This window comes from Salmo salar, chromosome 28 (assembly GCF_965601325.2).
Source record: "Salmo salar chromosome 28, fSalSal1, whole genome shotgun sequence".
NCBI lineage: Eukaryota > Metazoa > Chordata > Actinopteri > Salmoniformes > Salmonidae > Salmo > Salmo salar.
This window is the reverse complement of record NC_138318.1, coordinates 43402501-43420000: the sequence shown is the minus strand read 5'-3', so window position 1 is coordinate 43420000 and position 17500 is coordinate 43402501.

Sequence of the window (17500 nt, the reverse complement as noted above, 5' to 3'; positions counted from 1 at the left end):
ATTTTCTGAATCATTATCTTAGTGGTATGTTTTACACTCTTTATGCCCCTAACACATGTGATTGGTGTCTGCTCTGCTCTGTCGCCTGACACTCAAAAGTAGTGCGCTATATAGGGAATAGGGTGTCATTATGTAGTGCACTATATAGGGAATAGGGTGTCATTATGTAGTGCACTACATAGGGAATAGGGTGTCATTATGTAGTGCACTACATAGGGAATAGGGTGTCATTATGTAGTGCACTATATAGGGAATAGGGGGTCATTATGTAGTGCACTATATAGGGAATAGGGTGTCATTATGTAGTGCATTACATAGGGAATAGGGTGTCATTATGTAGTGCACTACATAGGGAATAGGGTGTCATTATGTAGTGCACTATATAGGGAATAGGGTGTCATTATGTAGTGCACTAAATAGGGAATAGGGTGTCATTATGTAGTGCACTATATAGGGAATAGGGTGTCATTATGTCGTGCACTATATAGGGAATAGGGTGTCATTATGTAGTGCGCTATATAGGGAATAGGGTGTCATTATGTAGTGCACTATATAGGGAATAGGGTGTCATTTGGGACAGACTCAGCCAAACTGTTACAAATTGACTTACAGATGTAGGAAACGTAAAATGTGTACTGTATTTGAGGTTTTAAAAGGCTTCTGAAGTTAGCAATTTCCACTGACATTTTAGAGTAGATGTTCACTTGTGAAAAATGGATGAACGTGGTGTGTGTCCGTCTGCTGCCCTGCCACCTGATACACCCAACAGGAGGTGTCCAACTGCAGCATAGCTCTGCTGGTCAACAACAACTGGTAAACAACCAACTGTTGTTCTGGAAGCTTGGGCCCTGGGCAGGACCAGTGATGGCAGAGTTTAGCAATGCTTTGTTGGTAGCGGAAAGTATAGCCTCTCCTTCTGACTGGTCGGGCCGGTTAACCCTCCTACCGCCCACTGAGAGGACAGGAAGGAACCCCGAGGGTTCTGACTGGTCGGGCCGGTTAACCCTCCTACCGCCCACTGAGAGGACAGGAAGGAACCCCGAGGGTTCTGACTGGTCGGGCCGGTTAACCCTCCTACCGCCCACTGAGAGGACAGGAAGGAACCCCGAGGGTTCTGACTGGTCGGGCCGGTTAACCCTCCTACCGCCCACTGAGAGGACAGGAAGGAACCCCGAGGGTTCTGACTGGTCGGGCCGGTTAACCCTCCTACCGCCCACTGATAGGACAGGAAGGAACCCCGAGGGTTCTGACTGGTCGGGCCGGTTAACCCTCCTACCGCCCACTGAGAGGACAGGAAGGAACCCTGAGTGTTCCGAGGGTTCTGCCACAGTTGACAGTAAATTTAACTGGAGCGGAAATAAACCAATTCATAATGAAACCTTTTTCTACTGATTTATGTCCAACACATAGAGCAACAACCTTCTGGTAAAATGCTGTTGTGCCTCCCTGGTTATGAGAGACGGGCTGGATGTTATTCCATGGATGGTAGAGTCAGGGTTAGTTGTAGGATGTGGGGGACAGCAGCACTGCCACAATGAATGGACATGGGGACAGCAGCACTGCCACAATGAATGGACGTGGGGGACAGCAGCACTGCCACAATGAATGGACGTGGGGACAGCAGCACTGCCACAATGAATGGACATGGGGACAGCAGCACTGCCACAATGAATGGACGTGGGGGACAGCAGCACTGCCACAATGAATGGACGTGGGGACAGCAGCACTGCCACAATGAATGGACGTGGGGGACAGCAGCACTGCCACAATGAATGGACATGGGGACAGCAGCACTGCCACAATGAATGGACGTGGGGGACAGCAGCACTGCCACAATGAATGGACGTGGGGACAGCAGCACTGCCACAATGAATGGACGTGGGGGACAGCAGCACTGCCACAATGAATGGACATGGGGACAGCAGCACTGCCACAATGAATGGACGTGGGGGGACAGCAGCACTGCCACAATGAATGGATGCGGGGACAGCAGCACTGCTACTCTGAGATGCTGAATGGACGTAGGGACAGCAGCACTGCTACTCTGAGACGCTGAATGGACGTGGGGACAGCAGCACTGCTACTCTGAGACGCTGAATGGACGTGGGGACAGCAGCACTGCTACTCTGAGACGCTGAATGGACGTGGGGACAGCAGCACTGCTACTCTGAGACGCTGAATGGACGTAGGGACAGCAGCACTGCCACAATGAATGGACGTGGGGACAGCAGCACTGCCACAATGAATGGACATGGGGACAGCAGCACTGCCACAATGAATGGACGTGGGGGACAGCAGCACTGCCACAATGAATGGACGTGGGGGACAGCAGCACTGCCACAATGAATGGACGTGGGGGACAGCAGCACTGCCACAATGAATGGACGTGGGGACAGCAGCACTGCCACAATGAATGGACGTGGGGGACAGCAGCACTGCCACAATGAATGGATGTGGGGGACAGCAGCACTGCCACAATGAATGGACGTGGGGGACAGCAGCACTGCTACTCTGAGACGCTGAATGGACGTGGGGACAGCAGCACTGCTACTCTGAGACGCTGAATGGACGTGGGGACAGCAGCACTGCTACTCTGAGACGCTGAATGGACATGGGGACAGCAGCACTGCCACAATGAATGGACGTGGGGGACAGCAGCACTGCCACAATGAATGGACGTGGGGACAGCAGCACTGCCACAATGAATGGACGTGGGGACAGCAGCACTGCTACTCTGAGACGCTGAATGGACGTAGGGACAGCAGCACTGCTACTCTGAGACGCTGAATGGACGTAGGGACAGCAGCACTGCTACTCTGAGACGCTGAATGGACGTGGGGACAGCAGCACTGCTACTCTGAGACGCTGAATGGACGTGGGGACAGCAGCACTGCTACTCTGAGACGCTGAATGGACGTGGGGACAGCAGCACTGCTACTCTGAGACGCTGAATGGACGTGGGGACAGCAGCACTGCTACTCTGAGACGCTGAATGGACGTGGGGACAGCAGCACTGCTACTCTGAGACGCTGAATGGACGTGGGGACAGCAGCACTGCCACAATGAATGCCTTGATCTGACTTCCGCTCACTGGATTGGATTCTATCTGTACTGAATCTACCAGTATGACTTTCAGATTGACTGACCTTCATGTCAAATCTGTCATCAAGGCAGACAGCTACTTTGAAGAATCTCAAATATAAAATAGATGTTGATTTGTTACACACTTTTTTGGTTACTACATGATTCCATATGTGTTATTTCATAGTTTTGATGTCTTCACTATTATTCTACAATGTAGAAAATAGTCAAAATAAAGAAAAATCCTTGAATGAGTCAGTGTGTCCAAACTTTTGACTGGTACTGTCATTGGCGAAAATCTGATATCAACTTTGGAGGGGACAATTACATGAGATTTTCTCAAGAGCAATTCCTGAGGGGGACACCAAAAGTAGTGCTGTAACACATAGCCCACATTGTAATATGGTAAATGTATATTGAGGAACCAAAGAAATAAGGTGTTTGCCGTACTCCTAACTACCGGTACCCAAAACTACACAACTAATCACAACAGCAATACCATTGCCTTTAACAAATCTTAGTTCAGTCACCAGTTTAAGTTGAGAGTGGGGGTATCCATGGCATTTTCCAATTATGTTCCTATTTTGCAAGTCAAAAAAATTGAGAACCTTTCATAATGTTGCCAAACAAAGACTCAACAAACTTACCTGAGACTCCCTGTCTCTGCCAGTCTGTCCCTGCATATCTGTCCCCAACTCTGCTGTCTGTGTGCCATCTGTTGCCTGCTCTGCCTAATGACATCATTGTGAAACATTTCCATTAGAATTTCATTTCTTTCTTATGAACATTTTATCAACTAGTCTTTGAGATATCAGGCTACTAGGGTTCTTACTTTGCGTTTTGGTGTACTGATGTCCGTCTTTTATTTTTCTGCCATTTTTCTACCTGGCTGGCTGGCTGGCTGGCTACACACACAGTGTGTAGGTTATTTACAGTAGGAGATGGGCTTCTATCATCTTATCTTTTATCATTCTATTTGGGCTTCGATCTAAAAGGTAGCTAGCAAATGTGAAACGGATTAAAATGACAAGAGTTGACAGCTGTATGAGTTCACCATTTACACAACATATGCTGCAACCTTTTGTAATTTTAATAGTTTGTTTCATATTGGCTGGCTTCCAACAATAGCTGAATTTGCAAAGCTAGCGAGCACCAATTCAGTTTCAGTGGTGTTTGCTATAATCTTTGCTACCCGGGTTAAATAAAGGTGAAATAAAATAAATAAATAAAAGTTCACTTGCGACAATTTAGCTTTTGCAACGAGACCATTAAATATATTTAAGACAATGGTAGAAGAGAGTGTAGTTCTGTTCAGTTTGGATTTCAGTTTATCGCTAACCTTATCACAGGGACTTTGAAGCACTAACTTACATCATCTGCATGCTGATTCCATCTTTGACGACGCCACATAAATGGAATAGGTACTAGCTAGCTTAATAGTTAATATTTGCGCGCTAGCTCTGCATATTCAGCTAGTGTGTGTGTGCGCGATTGACTGGATTAACCTCACGTCAGTTACGTAGCAAGCTAAGGAACTGGCAGTGGATCAAACCATTGTGAGGCAAAGGGTGGGGGGGTCGCAATCTTTTGAAACTTAAAAACGCGCTATTAAGTGTCTATAATCAGCACAATTGCTTTCATTGCGTATTATTAATATTATTTCAATTACATAGTTATGTTTCAGTGATATATTGGGGGGGGCAAATCATATTTTTCCCAGGATGGGGGGGTCGTGTCCCCCCCATCCCCCCCGGGATTTCCGCCCCTGGGTACTGTACACACACACACACACACACACACACACACACACACACACACACACACACACACACACACACACACACACACACACACACACACACACACACACACACACACACACACACAGAGAGATAAAAAAATACAGAAAAATGAAACGGAAGATGTAGATGTCCTGGAGGGCAGGCAGTGTGTCCCCGGGGATGAGTTGGAAAGAAAGAGAAATGGATAGAGAGAGAGAGAGAAAGAGAGAGAGAGAGAAATAGAGAGAGAGAGAAAGAAAGAAAGAAAGAAAGAAAGAAAGAAAGAGAGAAAGAGAAATGGATAGAGAGAGAGGGAGAGAGAGAGAGAGAGAAAGAAAGAGAAATGGATAGAGAGAGAGAGGGAGAGAGAGGGAAATACCCCTGAGCCCAGTGCAGCCTTCACACCATCTGCCTCACGAGCCTCTCAGCCTCTTAGGGTCCTGCCAACCTCCCAGCCCGCCACATCCAACATATGAGAAAGCTAAATGATAATTACTTGACACTGGAAATAATCAACCAAAATAACAGAGCAAGCTGGAATGCTATCTGTCCCTAAACAGAGAGTAGACAGTGGCAGAATACCTGACCACTGTGATTGACCCCAAATTAAGAAAATGCTTGACTGTGTACAGACTCAGTGAGCATAGCCTTGCTATTGAGAAAGGCCGCCGCAGGCAGACCTGGCTCTCAAGAGAAGACAGGCTATGTGCAACACTGCCCACAAAATGAGGTGGAAATGGAGCTGCACTTCCTAACCTCCTGCCAAATGTAGGACCATATTAGAGACACATATTTCCCTCAGATTACACAGATCCACAAAGAATTAGAAAACAATTGAAACATTGATGAACTTGTAACAGGGTGAGTGACTGGTTGCTGGGAAGTCAGGCGCAGGAGAGATGGGTGATAACAGGAGAACTTTAATATACACCCTGGCCCAAAGGCACAGGCGAGGCAGCACAAAGCACAACCACGGTAACATGAACCGGATTATGATGCGACAGGAAGGAAGAACGACATGGAAATGTAATGAGAGTGTTGTGAGAACGTTATTTAAAGCTGTACGAGGCCCAGTCAAGCATAGCATCTGAGTTTGTGAGAGCACTTTGAAAACATGGTGAGAGCACCTCCATTGTGATAGCTGGCAATTTCTCAAGCGTGCTTGTCTTTCACGGCTTCTTATTGTAACAAGCGTCGTTGAAGGCAAAACCAACCAACCAAAATGCAGCGGGTATATTTATCATCTTTTTATTGAAGGAAAAACACAAAACAAAACAAACGCCGAAACCAGTCCTGTACGGAACACAGACTATACAGGAAACAACCACCCACAAAACACAAGGGAAACAAACCCCAACTAAATATGGCCTCCAATTAGAGACAACGACAACCAGCTGCCTCTAATTGGAGGTCCTACCAAAACCCCAACATAGAAATAGAAAAACTAGATAAACACATAGAAATAGAAAATGTAGAACATAAACCAAAACACCCGAACCATACAAAACAAACACCCCCTGCCACGTCCTGACCAAACTACAATAACAAATATCCCCTTTTACTGGTCAGGACGTGACACTTATGCTGTTCTTCCTCCACCTTTTTTCATCTTTTTTGTCATCCTTTTGATCTCTATCTCTATTCATCTCTCTCTCTCTCTCGGTCTCTCTCACTCCATTCACCCTCCTATGTATGTTTAAATCTCTTTCCCTCTCTATCCCTCTTCCTGCCGTCCGTCCTACATTGTTTAACATACTGTTTTGCATATCTCCAGCAGGCACGCCCTGGCACTCTGGCTGTAGTCGTGGTTGGGTGCCCATATGCAAACCGCTCGCCCACACGACGCCATACACATGATCTGCGGCTGTGACGCCGGTTGGACGAACTGCAAAATTCTCTATATAGTAGTACTGTAAATACTACATGTTGTGTTTATATTTTTGTTCAGCGTACGTAATAGTACTGTAAATACTACATGCTGTGTTTATATAATTGTTCAGCGTACGTAATAGTACTGTAAATACTACACGCTGTGTTTATATTTTTGTCTTCTACATAAAACATCAAACATATTTTATTTTATTTATTTATTTCATTTAACCTTTATTAACTAGTCAGTTAAGAAAAAACATATGCATATATTGTTTTTTATTTACTTTATTTCACCTTTATTTAACCAGGTAGGCCAGTTGAGAACAAGTTCTCATTTACAACTGCGACCTGGCCAAGATACAGCAAAGCAGTTCGACACATACAACAAAACAGAGTTACACATGGAGTAAACAAACATACAGTCAATAACAGAATAGAAAAAAAGTCTATATACAGTGTGTGCAAATGAAGTAAGATAAGGGAGGTAAGGCAATAAATAGGCCATAGTGGCAAAATAATTACAATATACCAATTAAACACTGGAGTGATAGATGTGCAGAAGATGAATGTGCAAGTAGAGATACTGGGGTGCAAAGGAGCAAAAAAATAAAAATAACAGTATGGGGATGAGGTAGTTGGATGGGCTATTTACAAGATGGGCTATGTACAGGTGCAGTGATCTGTGAGCTGCTCTGACAGCTGGTGCTTAAAGTTAGTGAGGGAGATATGAATCTCCAGCTTCAGTGATTTTTGCAAATTGTTCCAGTCATTGGCAGCAGAGAACTGGAAGGAAAGGTGGCCAAAGGAGGAATTGGCTTTGGGGGTGACCAGTGAGATATACCTGCTGGAGCGAGTGCTACGGGTGGGTGCTACTATGTTGACCAGTGAGCTGAGATAAGGCAGGGATTTACCTAGCAAAGACTTATATATGACCTGGTTCCAGTGGGTTTGGTGACGAGAATGAAGTGAGGGCCAGCCAACGAGAGCAAACAGGTCACAGCGGTGGGTAGTATATGAGGCTTTGGTGACAAAACGAATGGCACTGTGATAGACTGCATCCAATTTGCTGAGTAGAGTGTTGGAGGCTATTTTGTAAATGACATCGCCGAAGTCGAGGATCGGGAGGATAGTCAGTTTCACGAGGGTATGTTTGGCAGCATGAGTGAAGGATGCTTTGTTGCGAAATAGGAAGCCGGATCTAGATTTAATTTTGGATTGGAGATGCTTAATGTGAGTCTGGAAGGAGAGTTTACAGTCTAACCAGACACCTAGATATTTGTAGTTGTCAGAACCGTCCAGAGTAGTGATGCTGGACGGGCGGGGAGGTGCGGGCAGCAATCGGTTGAAGAGCATGCATTTAGTTTTACTTGCATTTAAGAGCAGTTGGAGGCCACGGAAGGAGAGTTGTATGGCATTGAAGCTCGTCTGGAGGTTAGTTAACACAGTGTCCAAAGAAGGGCCAGAAGTATACAGAATGGTATCGTCTGCTTCGAGGTGGATCAGAGAATCACCCACAGCAAGAGCGACATCATTGATGTATACAGAGAAAAGAGTCGGCCCGAGAATTGAACCCTGTGGCACCCCCATAGAGACTGCCAGAGGTCCGGACAACAGGCCCTCCGATTTGACACCCTGAACTCTGTCAGAGAAGTAGTTGGTGAACCAGGCGAGGCAGTCATTTGAGAAACCAAGGCTGTTGAGTCTGCCGATAAGAATACGGTGATTGACAGAGTCGAAAGCCTTGGCCAGGGTGATGAAGACGGCTGCACAGTACTGTCGTTTATCGATGGCGGTTATGATATTGTTTAGTACCTTTAGCGTGGCTGAGGTGCACCCGTGACCACCTTGGAAACCGGATTGCACAGCGGAGAAGGTACGGTGGGATTCGAAATGGTCAGTGATAGATATAGGTCTATAGCAGTTTGGGTCTAGAGTGTCACCCCCTTTGAAGAGGGGGATGACCGCGGCAGCTCTCCAATCTTTAGGGATCTCGGACGATAGTTGTAGTAATTTAGTTTGCTAGCCGGGAGATGTGCCTGGCTCACGGCTAACTGGTGCTAGCTTCGGGGCAGGGGAATTAGCCACTATAGCCACTCGGTAGCAGCGGTGATCCAGTGCCAAGGTCCAGAGCTTACGGCAAGGATCCGGTGGAGTAGTGGATTCTAGCCGTGTTTGGGTGGAGTCCGGGTGAACAACTGAGTAGGCAGGGAGGTGGGCCTGGCTCGGGGCTAGCTTCGGTTCTGGGTCACTCAGTGGCAGCTAGCTAACTGTATTGGTCCAGGGTTTACAGCAGGAATCCGGCGCTGTAGTGGAGAAACAGTCCGATACTGGTAGGCTGGTGAATATTATCCAGGCTAAAAAAAAGGGCTGGTATCTGTGCAGAAGGTAAGCAGTGGCTAACAATGACTAAATAGCTTGTAGCTAATTAGCTGGTTAGCCTCTGATTGCTAGCTTCTGATGGCTAGGTGGTTCTGGCTATAAGGTCAAAAAAGAAATTGCGGTTCCGTATCACATTGGGTGAGGCAGGTTACCGGAAGGTATAATTGAATTAAAATGGAAAAGAGATTGAAAATGAAATTGAAATATATACAAAAAAGGACGAAAAATACAAAAGTACACGAGAGGACGAACAAAACACGTCTGCACTGCTACGCCATCTTGGATGCCTTGGACATAATGTCTTTTGGCCACTTGAAACCAGTTGCGACTGGTTTGGGTAGTGAGTCACTGTGCCAAAAAGGCTGAATGGATTTTCAAGCCTGACATCTTAAAATGAGCTTAGCAATCAGGAATTTGTTTTTGAAATATGACTCTGAGACAGTTGTGGAAAATTCAAACTTATTTTGCCATTCACTCTCCCTATTGTAAACGACGAGTAAATGCATTGCTTTACAATCAAATCAAATCAAATCAAATGTATTTATATAGCCCTTCGTACATCAGCTGATATCTCAAAGTGCTGTACAGAAACCCAGCCTAAAACCCCAAACAGCAAGCAATGCATGTGAAAGAAGCACGGTGGCTAGGAAAAACTCCCTAGGAAAAACTCCCTAGAAAGGCCAAAAACCTAGGAAGAAACCTAGAGAGGAACCAGGCTATGAGGGGTGGCCAGTCCTCTTCTGGCTGTGCAGGGTGGATATTATAACAGAACATGGTCAAGATGTTAAAATGTTCATAAATGACCAGCATGGTCAAATAATAATAATCATAGTAGTTGTCGAGGGTGCAACAAGCACGTCCGGTGAACAGGTCAGGGTTCCATAGCCGCAGGCAGAACAGTTGAAACTGGAGCATCAGCACGGCCAGGTGGACTGGGGACAGCAAGGAGTCATCATACCAGGTAGTCCTGAGGCATGGTCCTAGGGCTCAGGTCCTCCGAGAGAAAGACAGAAAGAGAGAAAGAGAGAATTAGAGAGAGCATATTTAAATTCACACAGGACACCGGATAAGACAAGAGAAATACTCCAGATGTAACAGACTGACCCTAGCCCCCCGACACATAAACTACAATGACCATCAGGGTTTCCCCATTTCCAAGTATACAAAATGTTTGCACTTTTGATGACTTGACCAACATTGTAAACTCTATTAATATAACCTTAGCGCATGATTTATTGCCTTTTCGGGGGGGGGGGGGGGGGAGATTCTTATGACATTGCAGTAAGATTTTAATTACAAAAAGACAAGGTCTCTAGTAAGTCACTTTCTATTTTCTGTACCCCCCAAACTCGCCCCAAACTCCAAAACAACCACTCAGAGTTTAACATGTTAATAGCCATATTTTGTTACTGTTAGCATTCTCGGTAACACCTACTTTTGGAGCAACATTTTATTAGCATGTTGTTACCTTGGTAATTGGATCGCAATGAGCTGAGAGTTTTTTGTCCACAAGATGAATAGTGACTGTTTCTTTTTCCACTTATGTAATACCTCCATTATTATGCAATTATAAAGTCCTGTGTAACAACTATGTTGCTATTGTAATAACCCCCGAGTTACTACACATAAGAACTGGACGTCAAGTACTGTATTCCCTCATGTCACTCATTATGAACATATTTGTTAGTCATTTTGAAGCTCTAGTGTTAAAGTGATTCCATATCCCTCATATATTTAATTAAGCTATAGGCTTAGATTATAAACTGTGATAACTGTGATAGTTTTTGGTTCTTCATCAAATAAATATTAGTTTGTTTTCAAATAACTCGCACATATTCAAATACCATCAAATATTATTTGGTTTTCTGAGAAGTATTCAAAAATAATTTCAAATATTCTTAGTTTTTCTGAGACCTATACTTGAATACCAAAGAAACTAGTTGCCTTTTAGTGTAAACTCTATATAAACAATATTTTACATCCTCAAGTATTTAAAAGTTGGTATTTTCAAATAAACTCCAAAATACAACTATTTTCTGCCCAGGTCTGTCTCATTCCCCTGCGGTTATTGAACCATATGTCTGTAATCAGACTTATCTTGAACAACTGGCATGTCGTTGATCCACGTCTGCTGTCTGTTCAAAGCCCCCAGCTGTTCAATATGACATGTGTTGAACATTGTCAGATGGTAACATACTGGTTGAAACAAACTCTGATCAGATAATATGAAGGCTGAAGGCTCTGAATGGGGCATTAGAAAATATGTTCCAGGGGGCGTGGTCGACAGCGCACACCTCATCTCTGCTGTCAAATCCTACCTGGATCGATATTTGGTTTTAATGCAGACGAGAGCACTGAATCCAGCTTCACACAGATATGAGCTGGTGAAGGGTACCATGAGTTTTATGGTGCTTTCAAGACAACTGGGAACTCTGAAAAATACAGGGTCAAATCATGATGTCAGTGATTTTCAGGTCAGAAAGTCAGAGCTCTAGAAAGAGGCCAGAATTCCCTCATTGGAATTCCGAGTTGGATGGCGGTTCAAAAAATGTTTTCCAGTCGGAGCTTGTTTCCCAGTTGTCTTGAATGCACCTGAAGCCTGAGATTTCCAAGTTCTCAGTTGTTTTGAATGCAGCATTAATTCTCAGAGGGACATGGTAGGGTATTCCCTTTGAGTCAGGTACAAAAACTCCTCCATAGTTACCGTAAATGCATTTGGTGACATGACAGCTTGATCAGCTGTTCGATTTCACTTACCGGCATGTCAACTGAGCCAGCATCACAATCAAATGGATTGGGAAGTAGGTCCCAAAGTGCTTTCCCAAGCGTTGGAGGTGAGGGACACTGATGTTGTGTTCTGTTAGTAACATGCACAGCCGAGGGAAGGGGGCATGGTTCGCTTTTGAAAGACTATCCAATAAGGATTATTTCCTCTGAATCCACAGTAGAATGTTTTGTATTTCCCCTGATGTGTCTGTTACATACAGTAACATTTTCTTTTCATTACACAGAAAGTCAACCAAGTCTGTTTTTATTTTACATCCATTGGGAATGACAACAGTTCCTCTCTCAATGTTATAAAAAATCTTTCCAAAACTCCCCCTTGATCTCCACCGAGCCTTGGTGGGAAATAGAACATCGTCATGCCCTGATCCCATATCTCCACATAGATTTGTGAGCAAGAGTGAGCACAGAGGATATGGTTTGATGTACTTCTACACCTGCATTGCTTGCTGTTTGGGGTTTTAGGCTGGGTTTCTGTACAGCACTTTGAGATATCAGCTGATGTAAGAAGGGCTATATAAATACATTTGATTTGATTTGATGTAGTTTACAATCAAAGTTACCTGTTGCAGTATATCTCAGAGTTCTGTGCTCAGCTATTTTGCAGCCAGTTGCTCTCACTGTATCATACAATGTGTCCATATGGCAGAGGGAGACCCATCCATAACTTTAGTGTAGAGGCCTGTCCTCCGTCCTGTAATAGAGGGAGACCCATCCATAACTTTAGTGTAGAGGCCTGTCCTCCGTCCTGTAATAGAGGGAGACCCATCCATAACTTTAGTGTAGAGGCCTGTCCTCCGTCCTGTAATAGAGGGAGACCCATCCATAACTATAGTGTAGAGGCCTGTCCTCCGTCCTGTAATAGAGGGAGACCCATCCATAACTATAGTGTAGAGGCCTGTCCTCCGTCCCGTAATGGATGGAGACCCATCCATAACTATAGTGTAGAGGGGCCGGCCCTCCCATTGGGCAAGATTTTGAGGCCGTTTACGGCGCACTTGAATTTATGGCGGCAAATGATTGTATTGTTTTTCATGTTTGACAAAGACAGTCAGTGATTAAGGCAGTAGCCCAAAATAACCTGTTAATGCTAGTGATTAAGGCAGTAGCCCAAAATAACCTGTTAATGCTAGTGATTAAGGCAGTAGCCTATCCTAGCCTGTTAATGCTAGTGATTAAGGCAGTAGCCTATCCTAGCCTGTTAATGCTAGTGATTAAGGCAGTAGCCTATCCTAGCCTGTTAATGCTAGTGATTAAGGCAGTATCCTATCCTAGCCTGTTAATGCTAGTGATTAAGGCAGTAGCCTATCCTAGCCTGTTAATGCTAGTGATTAAGGCAGTAGCCTATTCTAGCCTGTTAATGCTAGTGTTTAAGGCAGTAGCCTATCCTAGCCTGTTAATGCTAGTGATTAAGGCAGTAGCCTATCCTAGCCTGTTAATACTAGTGTTTAAGGCAGTAGCCTATCCTAGCCTGTTAATGCTAGTGATTAAGGCAGTAGCCTATCCTAGCCTGTTAATGCTAGTGATTAAGGCAGTAGCCTATCCTAGCCTGTTAATGCTAGTGATTAAGGCAGTATCCTATCCTAGCCTGTTAATGCTAGTGATTAAGGCAGTAGCCTATCCTAGCCTGTTAATGCTAGTGATTAAGGCAGTAGCCTATCCTAGCCTGTTAATGCTAGTGATTAAGGCAGTAGCCTATCCTAGCCTGTTAATGCTAGTGATTAAGGCAGTAGCCTATCCTAGCCTGTTAATGCTAGTGATTAAGGCAGTATCCTATCCTAGCCTGTTAATGCTAGTGATTAAGGCAGTAGCCTATCCTAGCCTGTTAATGCTAGTGATTAAGGCAGTAGCCTATCCTAGCGTGTTAATGCTAGTGATTAAGGCAGTAGCCTATCCTAGCCTGTTAATGCTAGTGATTAAGGCAGTAGCCTATCCTAGCCTGTTAATGCTAGTGATTAAGGCAGTAGCCTATCCTAGCCTGTTAATGCTAGTGATTAAGGCAGTAGCCTATCCTAGCCTGTCAACCGTTAAAGCCTTGGTTTCATGCATGTTAACATCAGAAGCCTCCTCCCTAAGTTTGCTTTACTCACTGCTTTAGCACACTCCGCCAACCCTGATGTCCTTGCCGTGTCTGAATCCTGGCTTAGGAAGGCCACCAAAAATTCAGAGATTTCCATCCCCAACTACAACATTTTCCGTCAAGATAGAACTGCCAGAGGGGAGGAGTTGCAATCTACTGCAGAGATAGCCTGCAAAGTTCTGTCATACTTTCCAGGTCTATACCCAAACAGTTCGAACTTCTAATTTTAAAAATGAATCTCTCCAGAAATAAGTCTCTCACTGTTGCCGCCTGTTATAGACCCCCCCTCAGCTCCCAGCTGTACCCTGGACACCATATGTGAATTGATTGCCCCCAATTTATCTTCAGAGTTCGTTCTGTTAGGTGACCTAAACTGGGATATGCTTAACACCCCGGCCATCCTACAATCTAAGCTAGATGCCCTCAATCTCACAAAAATCATCAAGGAACCCACCAGGTACAACCCTAAATCCGTAACCATGGGCACCCTAATAAATATTATCCAGACCAACTTGCCCTCCAAATACACCTCTGCTGTTTTCAATCAGGATCTCAGCGATCACTGCCTCATTGCCTGCATCCGCTATGGGTCCGCGGTCAAACGACCACCTCTCATCACTGTCAAACGCTCCCTAAAACACTTCTGCGAGCAGGCCTTTCTAATCCACCTGGCCCGGGTATCCTGGTAGGATATTGACCTCATCCTGTCAGTAAAGGATGCCTGGTTGTTCTTAAAAAGTAATTAAATAAGCATGCCCCATACAAAAAATGTAGAACTAAGAACAGATATAGCCCTTGGTTCACTCCAGACCTGACTGACCTCGACCAACACAAAAACATCCTGTGGCGGACTGCACTAGCATCAAATAGTTCCCGCGATATGCAACTTTTCTGGGAAGTCAGGAACCAATACACGCAGTCAGTTAGGAAAACAAAGGCTAGCTTTTTCAAACAGAAATTTGCATTTTATAGCTCTAACTCCAAAAAGTTCTGGGACACTGTAAAGTCCATGGAGAATAAGAGCACCTCCTCCCAGCTGCCCACTGCACTGATGCTAGGAAACACTGTCACCACTGATAAATCCACAATATTGAGAAATTCAATAAGCATTCTCTACGGCTGGCCATGCTTTCCTCCTGGCTACCCCAACCCTGGCCAACAGCTCTGCACCCCCCACAGCTACTTGACCAAGCCTCCCCAGGTTCTCCTTCACCCAAATCCAGATAGCAGATGTTCTGAAAGAGCTGCAAAATCTGGACCCATACAAATCAGCTGGGCTAGACAATCTGGACCCATACAAATCAGCTGGGCTAGACAATCTGGACCCATACAAATCAGCTGGGCTAGACAATCTGGACCCATACAAATCAGCTGGGCTAGACAATATGGACCCATACAAATCAGCTGGGCTAGACAATCTGGACCCATACAAATCAGCTGGGCTAGACAATCTGGACCCATACAAATCAGCTGGGCTAGACAATCTGGACCCATACAAATCAGCTGGGCTAGACAATCTGGACCCATACAAATCAGCTGGGCTAGACAATCTGGACCCTCTCTTTCTAAAATTATCTGCCGCCGTTGTTTCAACCCCTATTACTTGTCTGTTCAACCTCTCTTTCGTATCGTCTGAGATTCCTAAAGACTGTAAAGCTGCCGCGGTCATCCACCTCTTCAAAGGGGGTGACACTCTAAACACAAACTGTTATAGACCTATATCCATCCTGAGCTGCCTTTCTAAAGTCTTCGAAAGCCAAGTTAACAAACAGATCACTGGCCATTTTGAACCCCACCGTACCTTCGCTGTGCAATCCGGATTCCGAGCTGGTCACGGCTGCACCTCAGCCACACTCAAGGTACTAAACGATATCATAACCGCCATCGATAAAAGACAGTACTGTGCAGCCGTCTTCATCGACCTGGCCAAGGCTTTCAACTCTGTCAATCACCGTATTCTTACCGGCAGACTCAACAGCCTTGGTTTCTGAAATGACTGCCTCAAAATGGCAAAACAATATTTCTAAAAGGTTCTGAATCAGCTTGTTTTCATCCACCTGGCCACCAGGTGTTATGGTCAGGTCAAAGGCCAAAGGTCAAGTGAGAAAGTTCCTCCCTCCTCTCCTCTCCTCTCCTCTCCTCCCCTGCCCTCTCCTCTCCTCTCCCTCCCCTCTCCTCTTCTCCCCTCCCCTCCCCTCCCCTCTCCTCTCCTCCCTGCAAATGTTTTCTCTGCTGTGCTGTCAACTCAACAGCCCATCCCCCTTCTGTCATTCCAAATAGCCAGACCATTGGCTCTCCCAGCAGCCCCTGCAATGATTTGATCTAACCATCTAGGGACAGGGGGTCAGACCCGGCACGATCCTCCCACTAACAGCCTCCATTGTCTCACGTCAGTGTGATGGGCATCTGCACTGATTTGTCTGATAACTCACAAACACTCATGGGATAGCTAAAAAGATGTTTGGTTACAATATGCTAATGCTGTCGTAACATTAAAAAAAAACGTTACCGCGGTGACATCGACCACTGAACCTCCTTCCATCCTCAAGTCAGAGCTGATCTTACCAAAAACTACAAACCTGTAGCTAACATTGACGTTTTCTCTTCATGAGCAAGTCTTTACTACCTAATTCTACATCTAGCTAAGCTGTTTTGTGGTGTTAGAATCAGTATTTATAAAATGTTGGTACTGTAATTGGTACTGTATCTAATGTGCTGCGTTCGATAGCTAGTGTCTGCTAGCTGGCTGAACCAGTCTCAAATCAATCCACATGAAACCAAAGGCAGGGATGCTACCAACGCCGGTCCACTCCATGCTGAATACTCCGTCTAGCTAGCTAGTGTAGTGAAGTTCATGATATCTGTTCTGCTGTGATTACAGAGTTCTACAGCCCAGCTGACTGCTCTCTGTGATGTCCTCACGTTATGCCAACTGTTACAAAGTAGTGAGGCACAGTGCCAGCTGTCTCTGCCACTAACAGCCTCCTGGTAGATCTACAGCCACCTGACGGCTGTTCCTGGACCTGTGGCTGGGGGACAGCTGGGAAAGAGGAGTGGGGAGACAGAGAGCTAGAGTTGACACATTCACTCTTGAACGGAGGGACGGCACGCATACCTACTGTACCCTCTCATGCTGAAGCCTTTTTGTTCTACAAGTCGTTACCACTATCTGGACTGGAGCTTTAACACTACTGCTGTTTTCACCTTTCGGGGAACTGAGAACGACAGACAGACACCTTTTTGCTCACCTCTCCTTCATTACAGGAGTAAAAGAGTGAGGCAGATTTGCGTTAGGCAGGGGGGTGTAATTTATAGGTCTAGGAGGAGTGGTGTGTGTGTTTAGGTCGAAGGTAGAATTACCTCATTCTAGGGAAGCTCTGAGTGATTGAGATCAGACAGAGGGCTTCCAGCCGCTAACCCTAACTCTTATCTGAGCTTCTTCTCTGTTCTGGGTCAGCCTCCTGTCCCCTCCTGCCCTGAACAGGCTCAGAGAGAGAGAATCCTGTGAGAGAAAGAGAATCTC